This window comes from Lipophrys pholis, assembly GCF_963383615.2.
Source record: "Lipophrys pholis genome assembly, chromosome: 20".
In the NCBI taxonomy this organism is placed as follows: domain Eukaryota; kingdom Metazoa; phylum Chordata; class Actinopteri; order Blenniiformes; family Blenniidae; genus Lipophrys; species Lipophrys pholis.
Window position 1 is genome coordinate 11,859,217 of NC_137648.1, and position 23,294 is coordinate 11,882,510.

Consider the following 23,294-nt stretch of genomic DNA (forward strand, 5'->3'; position numbering starts at 1 on the left):
TCCCGTGCTTTCCTTTTCTAATTGCTTTCTCTACCAGCTCAAAATGCCAAGCATTGTCCCGTATGTGTAGCAGAGCATTCGTGTGGCGTCAGTATACGAAGACACACACACACACACACACACAACACACACACTCCCATGCACTTTGATTGTACAGTATGCACAGTATAGGCACTCGCTACTGTCAGGCAACATTAGCATCAAACCGCAGCCAGGGGCGTTTAGTGTCAGGTGATTCAAGCAACCGACTATCCAGTTAATTACATGTCAGGAAACAGAGTTGACTTTAAGTGCGCACAGCTAATGTGCTAATATGCTTTCAGCTAATATAGTCTAAATACTAACCGATAGTCCTGTGCTGTACAATTTAGAAAACTTCCAGACCAAATGAGCTAAGTAAATATTGAAAAATAATAATATATCTTTTGACAGCTATATAATTACACATAGAGTGAGGAAAAATAACAGCAAAACTGCAAAAACTGGTCTGTTTCTTTTGGGGAAACACTTTACATAACGGGAAACCAACTGAAGTCTTTTGATGAGATTACTTTGATCCCACCTCTAAGAGTAATGCGAGGCTATCTGCTTCACTTTTGAGGGTGGAGGTCACTGCCTGGTGAAGGGCCAATCTTGGGTGAAGGGATGAGAAAAAGCTTGAATCGTGTCTCTCCTTTACCGTGGGTGGCATGCCTCATGGAGGACATGTCAACAGACAGTTTGACAGATCTGGGAGTAAGATCCAACTGAACAAGGGGAGGTGGGATCTAACCCGCTGTCCTCTCACATGAGTGCTGGTTGACGTATATCTAAAGCGACGCACACACACACAGGGCAAGCAAACACAAACACAACCCCATGAATAAACATGCCAGACACACATGCACACCTACACACTCGCACAGAGGCTCGGAGGCATTGCTGCAGCTCTCCCTGCATGCTGAGGAGATTTGATCCACAACCAAACATGCTGCTTTGTGCAGGGAGCCGGTGTCAGACCAGGCGAGTGTAGTCCTGTAGTAAGCAAGGGCGCTGCGAATTGACCTCTCATCAAATCTTTGCAGCGTGGCGTGCAGATTCCTGACTAACTACAACATGCAAGGCTCATGTCATCCAAAGAGCCTCCGCACCGTCTCCTGTCCAGCCAAGTTTTGCAAAAGTCAATCAAGGACTTGCATAGGAACAGAGTTAAAAGAGAGATCAAAAGAAGAGGAAGCCTAGTTCCTAAAGCGCACAACACCAAATGAAGCACAGAGTCATTTGCCAGATGCATGTTCATTCCTGCCTCTAATTAATTCTCCTTTGTTCATGATTCAGTCTTCCTGGCTGGGCAGAATTACGTGAACCAATAACCTAAAAGCAAAAATATAACGCTCACGTTTGTTTTTGCATCCAAGGCTAATTAAATCATTATTTCAGTATATTACAAGCCTTCCTCCACAACCTGCAAACAGGAGTGTGCAGCAACACAAATCAGCCATTTTTCAGGGTCAGTAGTATTGCAGTGAAATCCACCTAGGAGTAGTGGCACAAGCATCGTGGAGAGTGAAGGGTTTTTTTCCCATGGAGACTTCACGGGTCAAGTAAAAGTCAATTCAAGCCACAGTTTGAAAATGTTTCAAAAACTACCCCGTGACTTGCAAATTTTGAGTGTATTCACCCAGGAGAGAAGGCACTTCTAGAGGTTTTGTATACGGCTGAACGCTATTAATTTGAACAGTCACTTGAAACGTAATATTGGTAGAGATCTGATGAGAATCGAGCTGATACGCTGAAATTACTGTTTGTACTCTCCACATTATATGAATGTCTTCCATTCTTAATTTGCCCTTGCTCAGTGAAGTGTTTGAATAAGAGACAAAGCATTGAGAGTGTTAAAGGTGATTTGTTGGCGAGTGCTTTATGAACAGCCAAATGAACTGTGAAATGTGGCGTTCATTGAGCAAGTTAAATTACCTTCGCATTTCATAAATTGCTCAGGTACACACACAGATAAAAACCTCCAACTTGCTGGCATGCTGAGGTGATACACATCATAATAAATGATTTTAATTCTCTATTAGATGCTATCAAAGCCGGTGCTCAAGATGTGAACTGTGCTCAAGGAGTCTCATTTCAGCAGAAAGGAGATATAATCGTAAATTACTCTTTGAAAGGTATGAAAAAGAATTTAATCAACATTTGCAAATGTACTATTATGAATTAATGAACTGGAGATGCTTGAGGATAAGACAGTTCCAGATGAGCATTGCAGCAAGAGCCACGTATAAAATATAATAAGGCCTCATTATGTCTCCTTCTCATCACCAGCATAAAGAAAAGAGATGCCAAACGTTTAGTCAGCGTTTGCTGTACCGTAACTTTAATTTAACACAGAATTGCGTTGATACCAACTGCTTTGTCTACATTTAACAATCGCATAAGTTCCACAACACAGTCAGTGTTAGATCCTTCTTCACCTGTACAAAGATCCTTTGTACAAAAACTACCACAGCTGCAGCGAATGCAACAGCAGTAACAGAAATAACAACAACAACAACATCAACAGAAACAAACACAACAGCAGTAACAACAGTGGTATGAGCAACAGTGACAAAAGCAACGTCAGCAACAAACACAATTACAGTTCCCGCAAACAACATCAACAATAACCACAACAGTAACGGCAACAAAAGTCGGAAAAACAGCAGCCACATAAATAACAACAGAAACAACAAGAGAAATCAACAAGTACAAGAGTAACAGCAAAGAAAGCACAAAAAAAAGACTGAACAACATGAATCACAGAAACGGTCATTTATTTTAGATGACATTATTACGGCATATCTTTACATATGTAAACTATCTCGTTATAATACAGGAGGATAATTGCAGAATTTGTTTATATAACATTGCAAAAGGGGTAGGATTAAATATGTTTTACTTCTTCCTACCCCTTTTCAGACATATTAAACTAGGCATATGACTCGTGTGTGCGTGTGTATATAAGTATGATTAGGTGTGGGTATAATTGGATACAGATTAGTTATTTGGTGTAAATAATTTTTTCATAAAATACAAATTGTTTATATGAGAAGGTTATCAACAAAGGGTTTATATATGGATATTTATATGGGTGGATCAGTGTGCACATGCGCACGTTTTGTTTTGACATGTCTGAAATGAATTAATGAAAAAAAAAAAAAACAGTCAGAAATAACAACACAACAAGAATGGTAAGAGCAACAAGAGTAGGAAAATAACAAATAAATAAAGCTGCAGCGGTAGGAACCCTCACATGACGTGGAAACCTGTATGTATCTAAACTTTTGTGCAAAATGCATCCTTCATTGTTTGTTTTTGTCATTATTGAGATGTTTGTGTTACAAATGGAGAAGAATGCAGGCAAGATTAATAGACTTAAAATGCTTAAGTTATTAGTCTTTGATGGAAATCCATCAGCAAGTTACCTCATTGCTGCATGCAGTGGAAGACATGAAGGGATTAATGATATAACTTTCCACTGTACCGTTGGCTGGGCTCTTTCTTAATGTGTCAGTATCAATGACAGGCGCTGCGAGTTAATTTGGCTGGAGGAGAACATCTCACATATCTAAACTCTGTCAGTAGTGTATTGAATGTCTACCTCTGTCATCACTTCTGTCACTATGCCTCACCTACAGCCACTGATTGGGTGAATCATCTTCTGTGGTTTTCTTCGAGCCCAAGTCAGTGCGTCAGTTCTGTCGGGCTTTGATTGTCGGCATCAGCGCCACAGCCCTCCTCCCACCGGCCAAGATTTACCTCATCTGATACTCTCTAATTATGCTTTCATTTGCTGCATAATCTCCATAAACACACTCCAAGAGAGAGTCTCTTCATGTTAGAAACCGGGGGATAATACGAGGTAACTACAGGATAACATCAAGACTTTCGTATTTCAAAAAAAAAAAAACGGTTAAATTGAAGAGGGCACTGCGCAGCAGGAATACTGCGATACAGCCTCAGCTATCAAGCAATTTATCTGCCGTGCTGCAGTGTCCTTCCCTCGCTCTCCAAGCTTCCCTGGGAAACACAACACATTGGCTAAGACTGTTAGCGAAAAACATTACTTCTTTTCAAATAGCCTTCAATGATGACCCGAGCCAGTGCAATGATACGTTTTCAAATGGTAATCTGTGCTTGCTGTAAATCCAGCTCCCTGGCACTGGCCCCAGACTTTAGGCTTCAGGGTTGGCTCTTGGACAAGAACTCAGCCAGAGATGGGATCCCATGTATGATAATATAGTGAGCACTCAATGCTGATTTCCTTCCATTTCAGCTACAGCTGCTCTATTATTATGAAAACCATTTTTTTGCTTTTAATACAGAGGGGGGGGATTAGTATTTTTTTTCTTTTTTTCTTGAAACATTCAGTTTTGAAAGACCATTCATACTTACACGGTTGTATAGAGTTTTCTTTTTTTTTTTTTTTAATCTTTTTTTGCCATCAGACATAAATTGCCATATTCCATTTTATAACTTCACTATTTAAAGATAATGCCAAAATTATATAATCCATTACAAAGATGCAATGATGAGGAAAAGTTGCAATTTTATTAAATTATGTCTCAATCACCAATTGATTAGCAGATTCCAAGATAGTGTGCAGTGTTACCTAACTTTGAACAAATTACAGTAATTTAGTAGACTGATATTGAATGTAGAACAAATTTATATGTCACTATTAGATGGAAATATTTAAACATTAGAAGCAGATCTGAGCTGACTGTAAAGGCAGGGTGCACCCTGAACAGCATGCACATTTATTCACACACCGTGGCAAATTCGAGTGAAATGCATGTTTTTGGACTGTGGGAGGAAAATACAGTGCCGGCCCCTGCACAGAGAGAACATGCAAACTCTACACAGGAAGACTCCATTTTAGAATCGGATGAGTGACTGCAGGATAACAACAGGAAGACATGAAGTCTTATGAGCCAGATGAGACGCACAAACGTGAGGCGAGGTCAGGAATTCAGATTCATTGTGTCACTGCTCTGTGTGAAGTTTACCTTAATATTCATCTCGTCCGGAGCGAAAATGTAAAATGCATGACCGAGATGGACCATTAATGTATTATACAGCATTCATCAGCAAGTACAAGTAGTGAAAGGATAACCATGATGATAACCATGATGTGAGGTCATGAGGTTAGTATTAATGTTTTTATTTGTGTCAGATGAAGTCCTTCGCCGTCCCTTCTGTCCGTCGTTTACACAACATTGCTCCAGTGCAAAGGCTTATGCTTGGCAGAGTAAACACGTTCAGCACTTTCTACTCGCTAATAAACATTTTTGTACACTTTTTTTTTTTTTAAACTGTTTATCTCATCACAGCCATCTGCTCTGTCACCAGTCATCATCACACAAACAGGGAAAAAAACAGCCTCAGTTACTTTCTTCTTTCCATCAGTTTGTTCATCTCGTGTCCGCACCTTTCCATCATCCCTCTATTCCCCGCCATTCACTCTGCTGTCACTTTCTTTTGCTGCATTTGTGCATCTTTCCGTCTCATTTCTGCTGCTACTGACGGCAGCCTGTCAACCTTGACAGATGTGTTTCAGCTAATGTGCACTAAGAGGTTATATTTGGAGCACAGACGGCAGCATTCAAAAGGTCAGAAGTGAATTGCCAGTCAGCAGGTGAAGAAACTACTGTCAGCATTCGAAGTTGCTATTATACACATCAAGGTTTCCCGTTGTAACTCAGTGTGGGCACTTCCTGAGTGGTCACTGACCAGCCGATCAATGCGGGGACATGCTGTACGACGGCAGAGAGGGAGCTTACCTTCTCTATTGTTTCATCTTCGCCATCTTCTTCTCCTGGGGCTTAATTCCATAGTCCTCGTCGTCTGCGTGTGAGCATTTCTCCACCTTGAAGTGAATAAAGACAGATTCAGCCGTTGAGAATTCATCACAACATATTAAACCTCTCCTATGGTGCCCCCGTAATGTGCTGGCCCTTGTGCCGTGTGCTCACGCTGTGCAGTTACTCCCTGTTCTTTTTCTAGACTCTCTTCAGACTGAACTGTATTTCATTACCGGGGAAATGCTGGGGGATGGTGCACCATTCTTCAGAAAGGGGAAGATACAAGCTTTTTCCTGTTTTTAAGTAAACCCAAGAAGAAAACTTTGGTCTTCATTGACCGAAATGGTTGGATTAAGAAAATATTAAAATGTCTGTGTGCATAATCAGCTAAGCCCCTGCTTTGTTTAGCTGTAAAATCACAGCACCAACATGTTGGTTTTGATCCTAAACCCCGTCTTTTGGGAAGCTGTGTTCCCGGGAAGCAGCATGAAAGGAAGGAGGGGATGTGCAGAATTCACTTTAAGCCTATTTGCTCTCATTTAAATCTAGCATGTTAAGTCCTTGAGGTGTTTCGAAAGGGAATGAAGCCAATCTTTGTCTCAGGGCAAGGACGCCTAACAACCGAAGAGCAGCTGCAACTACACACTTTTCTCAATATCTTACAGCAAACAGCAGCAGCTTTTCATCGTGTCCATGGCTTTTCTCTCACGCAGAAATACTTATGTAAGAAGCGTCCAGCGCTGAGACACATCTTATATAATTATTCTTGTTAATAACCTTTCACATCAGATTTATTATTATGCTTTTGAGGATAAACTCACTTTCTGCAAATTAGGTTTGCAAATGGCTTTTTAGCAAGCATCCATTTCCTGATATCCCATGAAGGTGATGAAGAGGAGGTGGCAGGTAGTTCAGCGTGGGGGCACAGAACAGATGGTGGTCTGTCCGACTCTCGCCAGGTGGGACTTAGTTAGGATAGGTTGCACACACACAAGCGTGGACACAGGTCAGGAGGAAGGCACTAAAGCTCCGGGGGACTTCAAGTTTTCGTCATATGACAAGGATCCAGGCGCGCGCACAGAAACAACAAAAGTGGAGATGAGTTAAAAACGTTACTTAATGTCCTCAAAAATGTAAGATTCAATAAGTGAGGGAAATGTGATTTTTAAGAAAACTACCAACTAAAGGTAAAAAAAACCCCAAAAAACTAAACATATTCTGATGTGAAAAGAAAAAAAGAAAAGAAAAAAACAGCCCAAAACACAAGTTGAAGTTGTATGGGGATTTTAATATTCAGAAAACTCCTGCCGTGAATGTGCAAAGAGCATAAACAGATTTTGCCTTTGTTGCAGCTCTGCGATTGTAGTTTAAAGTGCTGAAGGCCAAGGCACAAGTTTTAAAAGGAAATGTGTAAACATAAATGCTGTGTTTAAACATTTTACCTCTTAGCACTTGGAAATGCTCGCCACACTGTGAGAAAGGTTTGAACCGTCTCCCGGGCGTTATCATCACAAAGTAATTCAAACACTGATATTACAATAGATAATGCACACGAGCTGGAAAAAAAAAACGCATGTTGAAGAACATGGTGGGACTTTAAATATTTTATTAAAATCAGGATCCATTTGAAGCGCTCGTTATGTGGTGGCATAATAAAGAGAACAAGAACACCCTTTTAAAAACCGCTGGCATTGACTACATTGTCTCTGGGTGGAATTCTAAACGGACATGATCCGTTTTAATGCAACCAACATTCAGCACGAGAAAATTTCACAGCGTTTCAACAGTCAGCGGCTAACTCTCAAACACTCGCCACATAGTGTGTGTTTATGCAACCTGGAACTACAGTAGTTAACAAGTTGGGAGGCTCATTTCCGTTGACAGTGCGCAGACAATAAAAAAGAAACCCAAGCAATATGGCTGCCTCCCACAGTTTTGCTATTTTACTGCACTCAGAGTCCAGAAATAAAACTAACAGGCTCTCCATCACACAAACATCAACCAAGAGGAGGATATAGCAGTTTTGTAATTTAGGCATAGGAGTAGGACAATACCATGTATAAACAAATAAAATGAACATAACTGAATTGTGTGCAGGACACTTGAAGTAAATCCACCACTCAAAGTCTTTTTTTTTTGGGGGGGGGGGGGGGGTTCGTTGGTTTCAAAAGAGGCAAATAAATGTAAATGATCCAAAGGAGCAGTTTATGTAGAAATCTGGTTATGTAAAAACGATGCTGATTTTTAATACAATCACTCATGTGATACAACTTAGTATCAGTATATTTAGCAGGACTAAAACTCATTAAATCAACCATGTGTTCTTTTTATTGAGAAGGAAACACGACGATAACTTAAGTGAAAGCTGAAGCTTTGCATCTCTCATGCCTTCTCGTCTCTGTCAATCACGTCGGCTCTCCAGGGAAGAATTCAATTTCACACTCTGCTGGGGTGCGTAACACACATATCACTTAACACAGGTACAGAAAGAGAGATGAGGAGGAGGCGGGGACACTAAACAGGATTAACATATGTATCATGAATGAGTAAACAGTTACGTTATGGAGATAAATTAATACATGAAACGTATCACTGGAGGTTGAAAGCCCAGCTTTAAGAGTGGCAGATTTTTCTGTTTTGCAGTGAAATGTGACAGAATAGACAAAGAAATAATAATTTGCAAACCAAATGTATAAAGAAGAATGCCGTAAAATTTTCTATAAATTGAAGATTTGACTTGAAAAAGTCTCTAGAGATGCCCTGCGATTAAACAAGAGCTCTCCATTTCATTGCGTTCACTACCTGCAAGCTGAATAATTCAACTGTGCACAATAAATAGCAAAAAAGGGAAAAACAGACCTGTCAAAAGTGGAAATTATTGTGACATCCTATGCAAAATAAGTCAGGAATGCGAAGAGAAAACCGTACGAGACAGAGGAGAGAAAGAGGAATGGAAACAAGAACACAAAAAAACCCTGAAGGAATAAAACAAGAACTAATAAATGACAGGAAAAAGAAAAGTCATATGCTGGATTGTGATACGGAAATGGGCCCCTCTGGATTCATGAATCTCTCGGAGCGCAATCAGCAGGGTAAGCGATACATAAAAGATGAGGCTGAGTTTGACCTGTGCACCAAAGGGGAGGGGAAGCATTCTGCGAAGCCGGGACTGGAGGAGATGGCGATTTAGACTCTGTTGGGGCATCCTTTGAAGTTTTGGCAGATGAGGATGGAGCGTGGATCAGCCCGCGGCCCCGCTGCATTAACCCACAAAGCCCCAGCTCTGCCTGCACTGAGTCAGCAGCAGCAGCAGCACAAGTAGGCTGCCTGCCTGGCCAGCATGATGCATAATCTTTACACTAGTGTTGCACACATCTATTATCCAGAGCCATTATTCAGACTTCAGCTGTGATTATCTCCATGCTTTATTACATTTTTACAGCAGCATGACTTCACACTAGTTGGCGGCAGATCTGAAGTCGATGCGTATTCGAGACAAAGATGGAATTTGTGAAGGAAGAGCTCATAGTATCATTCATCTCTCAAGTTGTTGTGCGAGTTCTTATCTGAGCAGAGTGCACACACACACACACACACACACACACACACACACACACACACACACACACACACACACACACACACACACACACACACACACACACACACACACACACACACACACACACACACACACACACACACACACACACACACACACACACACACACACACACACACACACACACACACACACACACACACACCCTCATCTGAAGATCAAAATCAGTACAGATCGAAAAGTCATGCATGTGCAGACACTCATACACATACAAGCATAAATGGACAGTTGGTGCACTTTTGCCTGATTGTTTGAGGCACGCAGGCACGCCGGTGATAAATAGAGGTGAGTCACATCAGAAAGAGGATTAGAGGGGCTGTGAAAAGGCTGAGAATTATTGACAGAAAGGAGGAGGGGATTTAGATTTAGCTTCACTAGTCCACAGGAGCCTCTAACCCCTCCCCTCCTCCCACCGCGTACACACACACTTACATGTAAACTAGTGATGACTCGGTGAGACCGCCCCGGGTCACTTTGAACCGACATTCCTCCTGAAACCAGACGGCCGCGCTGTGGCCTTCTCTTACCCATCCTCTTCTATCAGAGTTCATCCCATCACTGCAAACCCCGTCCGCTCAGCACACGCTGTGGCGTCATTTGAAATCCCCTCGTCCACGTCGACGCGCCACGTCAAGGAAGAACGCATGGACATTGAGAAAGATGTGAACTAGTAGAATCTCATCTCTCATCATCGCAGAAAAACATACACTAATCCGATTCAAAATACACCCAAATCTCAGTGTGATTAAAATAATTCCACATTTTGAATAGATCGTGGGTGATTAAGCAAACCAGGTTACCCATCTGAAGCTGTATTTCCTCTCTTATGCCTTTTTTGTTTTTTCTTGCTACTTTGACAGTCTTTGTGCACAAACCCGTGGGTGAAAGAAATAATAAAAACACTTGAATTACTGTAATAAGGCAGTGTTCATTTATCATTTATCTTAACATTTAGACAATGCAACCTACCTCAATACTTTTAAAATCATAAATTGCAATAGACTCCACTCACATAGTGAAATAACCTCTTGATCCAAACTGAATGAAATGCCTCATTCTGACAATAACCTGCAACATCCAGTGATTAAAAAATTGCTAGAGTCCATTTTACTTGAACTCCTTCGAATGGCATACTTTCACTTGTAATTCGCTTCAGTTCGAGCATTTGGGTAAATAGTTCCAGGAGTTTCCACCTCTGGCAGAAACATCTCTAATCATGAGAGGCTTGTTTTTAACAACTGCTGTCAAGCGACACAGAGGTAAACTACATTCGCAGAGGAAAATGAAGCCGTGTGTGAGGACATGTACTGGATGTGTGGATTTGAATATGCAATGAGGTGTGTTTTCTGAGGGTTTTTACAAGGGCACCGGGCTGCGTGCGGCATTTGCAATTGAAATGCAGGGTGTGATTCAGAGGCGGCGGGGACGGAGGGTGGGGTGGGGAGGGCGGTTGACGGCGCCCCACCTGGATGGTTATACTTCCAAAGGGCAAACTTAATGAATTCACAGTGCCGTAATGTGAGGAACACACACTGATGACAGGTCGTCGTTTATTAAAACGCAGGTGTTTTTGTGCGTTACGTCGGCGCGCGTGCCGATCAACAACACGCAGGTTTGAGTAGGTTCAGGATGGAGAGTTCAGAAAGTGTTGGCAATGTGTTCCTACAATGAAATCCAGCTCAGTGCAACAGATGCTTTAGTTGAATGCTTTCCAAGACCCCATTTTTGGTATTTTGAACATTTTGTCTTAATATCCCCGCTAGAAACAAATAAAACACCTTCTGCCTTCCTCCTCAATCTTTGTTTTTCCAACGTGTCGGACGAGTCTCACCTGGATAAGCTGCAGGACTGATGGATACCGATGTGTCACTCTTCTCTACCCTTTGGGAAGCTAAAGCCTCTGATCTCTCTTCCGTCATAGGCCTTGTCCACCTGACAAGGCCGTTTCATGCAACTATCGTTTTTGGACAATCGTCCTCACGGCGCAGCGTTTCGGGAGAACAAAAATGGAGTTGTTTGGAGAACTGGTTTCAGAGTGGAGAAAGTTTAAAATGCCACCATTGCGTTGTTGACATATGGAAAGACACACATTTGCTGAAAATGATTATGTCACTTAACAACAATAACAATGGTGGACTACATGCTCCAGATCGCGCCGCAGAAGCTAATGATGCCATTTAGTTTAATAAGGCAATATATCGGATTTGTCGATTTTGCAGTTTTTTGTATACTCCTTGTCTTCTTCTACATTTTTGGTGTATTTCTGTGACAGCGTTACAGCGCTACGTTAAGGCCTGGTGTATGCACTACATCATTTTGGGTGGTTTTCATGGCGTCGCATAGACGCAGATGTTTCTTTCACCGATGCCGTGTGGACAGGAAACTTTTTAAGAACGACAGGGAGAAAAAAATTGGTTTGGGCCCATTTCCATCAGGCCTCTGACCCTTCTGGTGACTATACTTTAGTCAGTCCTGTCTCTCACCCGTGCGTTCCTTCATGTATGTTGATAGCTGTTAGTAGAGGAGTGTATGTAGGGTTCTACTGCCGTGTTTTGTTCTGTTTCTCAGTTTTTCCACCCTAAGCAGCCGTGTCCTCCATCATTTCACTTTCCTAGACGGTCAGGGATTCGGGACGGACCTTTCTCTGTAAAATAAATAAATAAATAAATAAATAAATAAATAAATAAATAAATAAATAAATAAATTCAAACTGTAAATGTTTGTTTCTTCAGAGAAAAGTGTTTGTGTTATCAATCACTCTGCATTGAAAGCAGATTTTTGCCCTCACATTGTGTTTTCCTTGTTTCAAGGCCTCTCCTGTTGCTTGTTGAATGCTGGCAGAAAATCCAAAAATTCCTTGAACTGATTCCTCTCATAATAAGAGCCGCATACACAAGATGTTACTTTTGTGCACTTTATTACAGTAAACATGCTTCTGCCAGGAAAGACCACGAAATGGAAAAACAACTATAGGGAAAACAGGGTCCAGCTGTCTTTTCAGTACATTATTCTCCTCATCAAATTCAAAGTCATTTATGCAGTTTATGTCCTACTTCCTTCGGAAGTCTTGTCAAAGTTTTGTGCTGGTTTGTGTAATAATGAGCCTGCCTGCCGTGTTTCATCCATTAATTAAGCAACGCACGCAACACAAACAGAGATTTTTTTCTTCTATGCACTACAACAACAGTATTTTTTTTTTATTAACTCTCAGTACTGCCACACATTTGGGATCGTGAAATAAAATACCAGCACGATAATATGATTGAAATGGATATGGTTACAGTGTTGAAAATCATCACAATATTGTTAAATACTAGCCTTCCATGGAAGTAATACAATTTTCCATCCATCAGGAATAAAGAACCTTTGCAACAATCAAGTAGTTGGTATAAATAATAAATGGCTCTGTTTACCGTTATTCACATTCACCTATCAACAAATTCAAACACACATACTGTACTTTACCCAACGGCTTATGTGTGCATACACATTCTAGTTTTGGAATAGCCGTGGACCAAACCACTGAGAGAATTTGATAAAGATGTAAATTTGGGGGAAATGATCAAGGTTTTCTTTGTTGTTTGTTATTGATATGACCGTTTCAGATGCACATCGTTGTTGGTCTTTCAATCAAAGTGATGTGATCACTGAAACAAGTGACATTATTGTGTTACAGAATAATGTAATATATATGTATTCGGTCGTGCATTAAAGCCAAAAATTAATGAACCAAAAACCTCTGACAATTACTGCATGAAATATTTGGAAATAAGCAAGACCATATAGAAAAATGTTTTGACAAGGAACAACAGATCTGACCATCAGAATATATATGGAGAGCGAGAGAGGAGGCACACTGAATGTACAACATGAGATGCGATAACTTCTGTCACCGTCGCTCTGTGTGCATTCGTCTTTTTGACATCATTGTCGGTTTATATTAGAACAGAATATGGGTTACATCCTAAAATACATATGGACAACAGCCAAAGCAATCACACATAAGCTGCAAATTTGGCACTGATAGTGACCGCCTGTGGTGTGAATGTAGTGAAACAGTAAAGGGGACATATGGTGCATTATGTCTGACTGTGTGGCTGTTACTGAGCCCTGAAAAGAAATAAATACTAATGTGATATCTACAGAGTCGGCCTATAGTGTTTTCCACCTTACAACCTGACTCGGTGCAGAGGCGGAGGACTGAGAGAAGCCTTCTTACCGTCAGACTGTTGCTTTGTGTCTGCTTACGCTCTCCCTTCAGCAATGTATTGTTGTTTTCATCGTTAACCTTCTATGCCATACAGTTCACCTCTCCAACAAGATATATGCTAATCGTGGAAAACTGTCAGACTGAAGGCAAGCAAAGAAATAAATGTTCCTCATTAGCTCCCGTCAGCTTTGTGATCTCCTCGCCCCACGCTGACAACTCTGATTGAATTAGCTTAGACGACCCACATTTTTTAATCTAAATTGTCAAAGATTGTGCGTTCACTTAGGATTTTTTTCCTTTTTTTTTTTGGGGCCCGCGTAAGCTCTGACAGTGTGACATTACCTGACCAGAAATCCCCATCTGGAGAGTGTCACAGACCCTGCAATCAAATCTAATCATTCCGGTGACACATCCTGAATCCAGGGACATGCCCATCACTAACGCATGTCATATCAACTCCCTCGCTCATAATCTGCTTGATGATATTAGTGAAGGGATACACGAGCCTGAACAGTACGGCACCAAAATGCTGTGCATTTCCATATATCACAGGAAATAGAATGCGGCCTGATAAATTAACTTCCAACGTCGGAGCTGTGAGAAGGGTTGGAAGCAGAAAGTGCACTGTTAAAAATCAGAGCACTGTCACAGCTCCAAATCCATTTCCACTCATGTCTGCCTCTCCATTCATAACTGTCTCCCTTCCTTATCTTCTCTCTGCCGCACCCATTCCAAGCGTATTGCTCCCACAACCTTATTTGTGATCTTTTTTTACTCCCTTCCACTCTTTTGTTCTCCCTCATGCATAATCGGTGTTCTTTTCCTGTCCTCACTTTATCTCCCCTGGAGACAATCCCTCTCCATCTTTCCATGGCTCCTTCTCTCACTCCATCGCTCTCCACTGCTCAGTCAGAATAACAGCAGTGATCTATCAGAACATTTTCTGTAACCAGGGGGCAATTTTCTAGACCTGGCAGAGCATAAGCTCTTTGCCATTCAAGACACTGCTGTAATAATAGCACCAAGAAATCTGATCAACACCGTATAGTAGGTGTGCTGCGGCAGCGGAAGCAGGAGTTGCACAGCAGAAGTCCATGCCAGGGATTTCATGCAAATTCAAGAGGTTGCTATGGGCTGTGAGTGACTGACATGAGCCGAGAGGAAGGGTGCATGCAAATAGTGGTTAAAGCGAAGGGTGCGCTCAGTGATTAAGTGGAAACACAAGCTAGGGACTCCAATCAGGCCAAATCAATGTGAACTAATCCTGTGCCAATTAAGAAACTGCGGTCCAACGCCCAGGACCAAATTCAATTTCTTTCCGAGTTCTCACTGTGAAGGAATTGATTGAAAGTCCTGGACAGAAGCCAGAAAAGTGAAAAGAAAAGAAAAACAGTTATGAGATTTTTTTTCTTCTTCTTCTTCTCTCTTTTAACAGACGCAGCTGCTGCTATTTAGGACTTCCATTGATTGTGGGTCATATTTTAAATGTTTTAATGTGTGTGCCCTGTAGCGTCAAGCTCTCCAGCTCTTTGGAGGAATGAATAATGAGATCTGGGAGAAAATGAGAAGGGAGTTGATGAGTTGGATGGTGGTGGTATGATGATGCTTTTTCTTCACCCTGATTATCCTCTTTGTTCGCGTTTCTCTGGTCTTCTGCTATTCCCCTCCCCTTGTGGCACTTTACATTTTCAATACTGCATGTCAAGATAGACGCATGGCACAATTTCAAAAAGCAGCACACTCCTGAACCAGAAACAAGCACAAAGCACAGGATGGATGAGAGTGTGAGAGCAAGCAGTGGGCAGAAGATGACGGGTGAGACACTACAACTTTCCACAATATCAATTCCAACGTTGTGAGAATCTCTTTAACAATTCGAGGTGGTTAAATGCAGCCGCTGGCACTGTGAAATGAAGAGCTGCAAAATACAAAGCAGATTTTACACTGCAGGCTTGTGTACAAAATTTGTGAATAGCTGGTTGTAAGCAGAAGATGGACATTTTTTTCTGTCAAGAGTAAGAGAGGGCAGATTAAATGCATCAAATCTGGAAAGAGTCTCTACAACTTCATCGAAAACGTGTGCATATCAGAGTGACGGAATTACAATTTAACAATCCATGATAACATTTGATATACTGTAACCAAGGTAACATTCTAAAATTATATTTTTCTAAATTTTATTGTAAAAATTACATATTTTTATACAAACAACACAGTAAAGCTCCCCCTGGCTTTTCCACAATCACCGTCAAGTATCAAAAATCAGCATCGACCCAACATTAAACAAGCTTCTAACATAGTTTTATAGCACCCATTCACTTCAGTAGACAAATATAAACCCTTTCCCTGTTTATCCATCAGGGTTGTTGTAATCAGCTATTTCATCCACATACAAAAATACACTGTGTTTTGTAATATAACAATACTTATCTTTTTTTTTTTTTCTTACACCTCTCCTGTGAACCCGTTGCAACTGTTTTTGAATTGCTGTACTTGGGTTAACAGTAAAACTGACCTCTTTTTGAAGTAATCCGACATCCCACCGTTTAACAGCCCACTTTTGTTGTGTGTGATTTTACTGTTTATCTTGTTCAATTCTTGGTGATAGATGGTGTCCAACAGGTTGTTTGAAACCAGTGAAGCAGTGTTGACTAATACTCAACCTTCATCCGGTTGCCCGGCAGCTATTTTTAATCAGCAAAGAGATTATTGTGTTTTCAGACATTTTGACATACTGCTCCACGGATCCAGGTCAGTCAAACGGGCATCGCCACGCATTCAAAGCTTCCCATCTGTGATGATATGAGCATCAGCGCAGAGAGCAAAAACCCATTTCTTACTATTCAACTGTTCAAACCGGTGAGCCACAACCTTTTTTTTTTTTTTCTCCCCACTTTAGGAAAGGCAGTGGAACCCATCTCAGCCAAAACATGATCGTAGAGCCAGACGAGGGGTGACACATTCACTCTGACCAACATAGAAAAGCAGATACCAAAAAGATAAAAACATTGGGCAGTTTTCCAGGTTTGCTCTCGAGTCTAGAAAATTCATTATTATCATTTTGTTTGACATGTGCAAAGATAATTTGACAACCTCTAAGCAGGTTTCAAACATTAAATAGATAAGAATTTGGTTTCTTGCAACTTCTGGTGACAACCTTCAAACGAAACTTAATTTACACATAACATCCTTATAGCCAATTTGCATCCAAATTAATTAGATTTTCCGATTACCGCGGCTGCGTTTTCATGTTTAGAGCTTCCTGTTATGATGCAGTCATTAATAGGGCCGAGCAGCGGCGTGTTGATCAATCAAAGATGCTGTTGGAAGGATTCCTGTTGACATCAATTGTTACGGCCTATTTGAAATGATCTACATCTCAAGCCAATGAATTGCTAAACTACAAAGAGCAGAGTGAAAATGCATTCTGCGATCTGGCTGCCAGATTGGGTTATTGACAAGAATAACAGCAACACACCATCAAGCGGCAAAATGTGCCTCATTGCCAGCAGCTGTTTATTTAATACTTTTTACTGTTTCCCCATTTGCACACCCAACGGTATTTGCAAAATACTAAATCCTGCGAATTCATAAAGCTGCTTGCTTGCATAATAACTGTGGCATCCCCCTAAGAAGCATAATTCATTGATATTTACTTGACTACAAATATTCTCTAAAGATGATACAACTCTACACTTTAACTGTCTTGAATAAATGACTGGAAATTCATACGCAGAATGAAACAAACGTGACTGAGTGACAAAAAGGTAAGGCCGACACGCAGGTCTCTTACAAAGCTTCCAATCCGAAGAAAGCAGATATCCCATTACTGAGGCGGCGAGTGTGCTAAGCTCTATCTACAGTGCAGGGCGCCAAGCAGAACCTATCGTAACACACACAGTTAAACCCTCACACGGAGCGGAGAGGTACAGAAGGAGGGAGTGAAAAACAAAAAAAAAAAAAAAAAAACAAACAAAATAAAAACTGCCTCATGTCATCCTCGGCGAGTAAAGCAGAACTGAACGAGCAGCGGGGCCGTCGTTTGCATGAGTTACAACTGACAGATGCATCGTACAGCTCAGAGGACAAACAAAAGAACAAACAGATTAGGTTGGGAAAAAAAAAAAAAAAAAGAGAGAAAGACAGAAAATACTGAAGACAAAACAAGGTCTGTGTGAAATTCACAGGAGAGATGTAGTCCAGATTTCTATAATCTTCAATAAAATTGAAAGAGCACATGACAAATGAGAGAGGATCACGAAGAGTGCTTTTCATGCCCTGGGAATACAACATGCAAGAGTGCGCTCTGCATTGTTGCGTTCTGTCATGAGACGGGACGGTACTGAAACTCTCACAGAATAGCAGCAATTTATTTGGCTCGAGTACTTGCCAGCATGTAATCACATTTCTCCGGGATAGCTTTCCTGTCACATGAAGCAGAGAGAACCCTGCTGACACACACTCATTGTTTCTCAAGGATCTGCCGCCTTTGAAGCAAGTCTCTAAATCATCACACACGAGGAAATGCAACATAACCCAATGATCTTCTAGAAACATGCACGCTCATCTCATGACCGCAGCTTAATATAAACGCTGGCCTTATACTGGACACAAGAACCTAACCAGGAAGAAATCAGAAACACTCTATGTTTTACGAGAAATTATTCGGAAAAGGGAATGGGGGAGTTTTAAAATACACACAATTTTCGAAGTGACTGTAAAGTAAATTAAGTGCAATGACACAAAACCCGAACTCGCATGCCTCCTATGATGCTTTTTAATGGAGCCAACAAATCACTGCAACACCCAGATCTGCTACTTAGCTTGAAACCAAGTAACCATGTTTGTGATCTTAGAAGGAAATTGTGCCAGTTTTGCTCCAGCTGCCCGAGAATTGGCAGCTCTGCTTCACTTGGACACAATTATTTGATGTGTTTTGTTCAGTCTGCTGGTGAAGTAGCCCTAATCATGTGAAAGGGAGAAAGATTCTATTCCTCCTTGTAATTAAACAAATTAAGCAGAAAGCAGGATACAGATCAACCAGGAGGAGCTCGAACCCCGACATCCACCCTAAACACACCCCGTCTTTGACTAGAATTTTACTAACTATAATCATTTCTTTACTTCTCGACATTAAAGAGAGACGTGATTTATTCAAACACAATGTGATTAATTGGGCAATACAAACACTGACACCAAGTCCCCATTTTTAAAATCATTCATTATGCACTAAGAGATTTGATATAAGACGTTTGACTTCCATAACAACGACTGTAGAATACTTGATGTGCTTGGAATTTCAATAAAATAAAAGTTAAAATGTTTCTTTTGCATTTATCTTTTTGGACATTATTGAAGTTAATTGCATTATTGGCTTGAAATCTTTTCTTAATTTGCATTTAATATGAGGCATTAGGATTTGTTAAAAGGATGCACAGGCAAAAACAGTGTGGTAATAAACACGAATTCATCATAACGTAAACAACTTTTACAGCCTGAGTAATGAAATATCTGAACATGATGAATGCTTGCACAAGGCTTGAAATAAGATGTGAGGTGTGCACAGCGCACCACTGACTGTAGTACATAGATTAATAAAACATTAAGAGCTGTTCCCTGGTCACGATGAACTGTCATAATTATGCAACATTGTTTGCATAAATTTGCAGCGTACTGAACACATCCTTGTACAGTAGCTCCTTTGGCTTCAGGCACTGTGTTCAAGCTCCTGCTGCACATTGCTTCCATAACTTATATTTCACTAAACCAGCCTGATCCTTAATGTTATTCTGCCCCAATGCACCACTGGACAGCCGCCATCACAGTTGCAGTTGAGCACCATAGCTGTACTGTACTTCCTTGAAAACACATCCTCGCTCACCAGTTCCTCTTCCTTCTCCCCTCAGTGCTGATGGTGCAAAACATTAACAACATGTTTCTCAAAGAGAAACATTTGAGAATAATTAGAAGGAATAGTTTAGATTTAGAGGTTATGTCTGAAAAGCTTTACTAGTCACATATCTTGACGTTGATTATAACAATAACAGCTGCATTTTCTTAACTACGCAGAACACAACACAGCATGTTAATTCACAGTGCTCCAGTAGCATTTCTTTAATGTGTATGTACAGTATAGTAATTATTATGAGATCATTTCAGTGCCAAGAAGACACATGAAGCGAATGGGGCAATTGTGTAATCGCTTCATTTCATTGATTATTTTTCAGTGCACTTACTCTAAACAATGAAGCCTTGACATGACCCGTAAATGTCCCCCATTGCAAAAGCTTTTGTTGAAAATCAGTTCACTTCAACTATATTGTCCTACGTGGAATATTGTTTCCTCGTATGAGAACAATTCAAAAGACCAAAAGCTGACGGGAAAGAAAAAAACACCTGACGCAATGTTTAATTCCTTCAGCAAAGCCTCATCGGCTACCCAAAGCTTTTTGAAATTCACAGAAACAATCGCTGCGCTGACAATCTATGAACCACTGTTGCATCCAGCAATCCAAAACAGATAAATAAAATATACTTTCCACACAAACTTGGGCCAAGATAAACGTTCAGAGACACAACAGGCTAAACACTCGCCCCTCCGTGTGGCTGACACTGTCTTGCTCTCTCAGGCAATCCCATAAGAAGCAAATAAAGTCATTAAATCAGTGTGTACACACTCGATGTTATCTCCCATTAACTTGTTATTGAGGGTGTAATTGTTCACAACAGTCTGCTAGTTACACAATTATTGCAGCGTGAGATCACAATTATATAAGATGCCACTTTGAAAATAAAAACATAGCATGTCAAGATCAAGCATGCATCAAGTCTTACAGAAGCCAAATCATTGTCGTTTCAAAGTCGAGACATTTATATGTTCCGATGTGATTTGTATTCCGATCAAAAATATAAAGCGTTCCATAAGAAGAACCCGAGTCTTTTCTTGCATGACTGCAAAACAGGCCCTGATGTGTGTGTTAGTGAACACAGATGACTATATAATGAGGCTCCAAAGAAGGATTATAAACATGACGTCACTCTCCATATGCTTATTCCATTGTTTTGGTGCAGATTTCATGCAGAAGCCGACTTCATCATCTCAGGCCGTGTGTCTCCTCCGTGGCGTCGTGCAAACCGGAGAAAGGAGCACTCCTTGATCGCAACCTCAGCTAATCTGAAGTGAAGGTAGTCAGGCTATCAGTGGGGAATTTAAAGGGATTACACATGCTGAACAAAATACGGCTTACAGAGAATACTACACAACGTTGTGTGTGCACATAGGCATATAGCACGCACAGCTTCCACAGAAGGTATACCTGTAATAGTGTCCATCGAGGGGGGAGTTAATGTCTGCAGCTGTCTGTCAGGTTTATTTTGTGAGGTTGACTCGCCCACGTTTGAATTTAAGTGAATGTCATTTCTGCTTCGCACATAGATGTAAGAAAGACACCTATCTAAATGAACAAGAAGTTAGTGAGATTTTCACAACATATACAGGCCAGGCACATCATTAAGACCACTAACAAGTGAAACACTTTGTCGTCCAAGTTGATGTGTTAGAGATAAATAAAAAAGGCAGCTGCAAATACATACTGTAGCTATAAAGAGCCAAACAGGGAAGACAAGGCCACAACGTCACAACATTTCTAAAACTGCTGCAGATCTACAACCAGTGTGTAGGAGCTTCAATCAGTATCTTTAAAAAGTGCTCCAAACAGAGAAAAGTAGTGAACTTGCAAACAGTTGATTGAAAGCAACACCTCACTGTTTACAGGACGTTAAGGAGCTGATGCTAACATATTGGTGTCAGATACCACAGCACAACGTACGTGGTCCAGTAGGGAACTCAACAGCAGGTATGTGATCGTATTGTTCTGGCATGACTAGTGTAACTACCACTCGACGACTGTGAGCTAGAAATCTCAGCTCACAGTGTGTTTTTATAATCTCTCAACATAGATTGGTGAAACTGCTTTTCATTTGTGCTGACTGAATCTCACCAAGTCCTCTCTACTAACCTCTGTACTCATTGCCAGCCATGCGAGGAGTATCTGAAGAAAGAGTCAAATTGAGTCGAGTGTAGGTTATAGTTGGCAGCAGCAGTAACGGTTGTAGCGAAAGTGTGTGTCATCACCTGAGGGGCATCTGGTGCCGTGGGAAGTATCACACCACCTCCATATAACTGTAGTATTGTGTTGTGCTGATCTAAATCAGGCACTCAACGTATGTGTGGGGCCTCTTTGTAAGCTTTAAAATCAAGCAGACATACAGCCACAAGAACATATGGGTGCAGGATTAATAAGAACACTGGCTTAATACACAATCACACAAATCATGTAAAGATGAATGTAGGATGAAACACAGATTGCAGAGATGATCAGCTGTAATCTCTGCGGTGTTAACGCAACATATTGTGCGCCAAATCTTATCTCATCCGAAAGTCAATACAAAAGCCTTGGAAATACCTCTAAGAAGACCAAAAAAATAAATAAAAAAATCCCAGTCAACTCATTCAACACTTAATAATGGTAGGCCAAGTCGAGGTCAGCGTGGAGGGAGAGAATGACCCCTACTGCACAGACGCAACAGTATAGTTTTGATCCCAGAATGCATTTGGAAATAATGGCGGCGAGTCCTTTGTAGGTTTGTATGTTGTCGAACAAGAAAGAAAGCAATTTATGTATTCAAAGGGATATTTATGTTTTGTAGATCAATGACTTAAGCTATAACCAACCATGATACTGACTTGTAAAACATCGATCCATTCGTCTTCGCCTTACTTCTCAAAGCGCTGGTCAGGTTGCCAGTCCATCACAGCTCAAACACACAGAGACAAAAAATCTCCCGCATTTACATATAAAAGCCTAATCAGTGCCAACTTGCCTGATACAATAACAGAAATGACTTTGAGGATAACAGACATGAGTGAACTCAGCCAGCAGTTTCCTAGTCTATCCAGACGCTCAGCTTTCAGCATTTCTATTTTCAAATTGAAGCTGACCTGTTAAGCCAACTTTTTAAATGGGGCGCACCCTGTGACAGCGAACCTGGGTTCATATCACAATCTTTTCCACGGATCAGCAGAAGCCGCCTCAGCTCTCTGGTATTGTCAGTTCAGTGCCATTCTACCGTGAATTTCAACACGAGCTACTTGCTTCTTGTTAGTCACCCTGTTTGCATTGACCGTGGTTGTGGGTGCATTACAATGGCGTTCAGATGACGTCAGTGAGACGGCGGGTGAACACATATCTGAACCAATTCTCAACCCAGAATGTAAACCGGTCAGCTGGCCCATCCTGAACTGGAAAACCTCTACCCCCGTTTCTCCTCCTCATATACAGAAGTTAGTAAATCATTCTTATTGACAATTGCTTTGGGGCAATCGGGGGATGTTGAAACATCACTACAGTGTGGTCTAGTTTGTACTGAGCCGGTGTATAAATCAATAGACATACATTCGTGATTCGCTATCCTATTACTTGACTTGCTGTCGGCAGACTTTTCACAGAATATAATAAAAAAAACGTTACATATGGTTAACGTCCCAATTATAGTAATTGTGCCTTTTTCTTAAAGTTAATCATTTCCGGATGTCTGTGTCGTCATTTGCTGTGTAAACACTCAACTACTTCAG

General features: G+C 40.9%; 1 protein-coding gene across 1 annotated transcript in view; it reads right to left on the reverse strand.

Moving 5' to 3' along the window:
• LOC308125491 (disks large-associated protein 1-like) overlaps positions 1–23,294 on the reverse strand; it is a 60,844-nt gene that overhangs the window by 21,619 nt on the left and 15,931 nt on the right. Inside the window, exon 2 of the mRNA XM_080489305.1 lies at positions 5,808–5,893. The gene's annotated coding sequence lies outside the window, so the exon portion shown is untranslated. The remainder of the gene's footprint in view (positions 1–5,807; positions 5,894–23,294) is intronic.